This window comes from Aplysia californica, unplaced genomic scaffold (genome assembly GCF_000002075.1).
Source record: "Aplysia californica isolate F4 #8 unplaced genomic scaffold, AplCal3.0 scaffold00401, whole genome shotgun sequence".
In the NCBI taxonomy this organism is placed as follows: domain Eukaryota; kingdom Metazoa; phylum Mollusca; class Gastropoda; order Aplysiida; family Aplysiidae; genus Aplysia; species Aplysia californica.
This window is the reverse complement of record NW_004797671.1, coordinates 314,684-316,004: the sequence shown is the minus strand read 5'-3', so window position 1 is coordinate 316,004 and position 1,321 is coordinate 314,684. Positions and strand designations below refer to the sequence as shown.

Below are 1,321 nucleotides of genomic sequence, written 5' to 3'. Positions count from 1 at the left end.
AAGAAGAAGAAGAAGAAGAAGAAGAAGAAGAAGAAGAAGAAGAAGAAGAAGAATTAGAAATGATTACTTCTATACAGCACTCTATCTCCATACACGTATACACTATTCGAACACTTTACATCGATGATAGTAAGGTTTCTATGAGTGAAACCTCATACACACACAAAATACATTTTATAAAGATATGACAGCCACTTTAAGTAAATAAGGAAACATTTTCTCAGCCGTACGTTAACTTTTTACACATAAGAACAGCATTAAGTACAAGACACATCAGTACATGCTAACGCTCCATCTAAGTCTTAAACAAATTTAAATTGGTTTTTAACAAACTCTGGAACGTAGTAGGATCTGCGGTTTCACTGAGGTCATCGGCCAAGGAGTTCCAAAAATTAGGGTCAAATAATTAAAAAGACAAGACAACGAAGAAACAAGACAAGACCAAAAAAACCCGCACTTTTTTTAACAAAAGGTTTTAATTTCATTCTAGGGGCTCTAAATTTCATTGCGTCAGTGGACGGCCTTTACTGACGATATGGAACATACGGTGTTAAATACCCAGTTATACAATAATACCATTACGATGTATTATTGTTCAGACATTTATAATTGATGGTATAAACTTTGTATGAGATTTTTCTTTCCAACTGTAATCCAGTGCAGAGCTTTTAACTTTTCTAATGTAGGATCTTTCTTCTTTTTCCTCAGCACTACTCTTCTTGTAGTGGTTCTTTTTAAAAATTTATGTATTTTTTATATTTTATTTTACTTTATTTTATTTTTATTTTTTAAATTTTTTTTTGTGAAAGGGTGCGTTTGTAGTTTCCTCATTCTCTCATATGAGATACCAGACACAACAAAAACGCAGTAGCCAAGTTTTGGCGAGAAGAGAGAGATAGAGAGCTTTCATGTCATATTAGTTGAAATTAGATGCCTTATAAATTACAACTGAATCTTCTGCGATCAATACAAAGTTCTTGGCCTTACCGCTGGAAACGGGTAGTCGAGTATACAGGCATATTTCTCCTCCCCAGACAAAACTTTTAAAAACCCATGTGACGACTGGGAGTGTGTTCACGGTGAATGTTCTCTAGATGGCCGCACGCCCTACTGTAGGTGTAATGAAGGATATACTGGGGACCTTTGTGGTGAGTTCATTACTACAAGTACTGCTACTACTTCTGCTACTGTTACTACTACTACTACTACTACTACAACAAAAACAACAACAACAACAACTACTACTACTACTACTACTACTACTACTACTACTACTACTACTACTACTACTACTACTACTACTACTACATAATAATAAATA

General features: G+C 34.4%; 1 protein-coding gene across 1 annotated transcript in view; it reads left to right on the top strand.

Annotated features, from left to right (window-relative positions):
• LOC106012530 (slit homolog 3 protein-like) overlaps positions 1 to 1,321 on the top strand; it is an 18,452-nt gene that overhangs the window by 14,147 nt on the left and 2,984 nt on the right. The gene's annotated exons all lie outside the window — the stretch shown is intronic.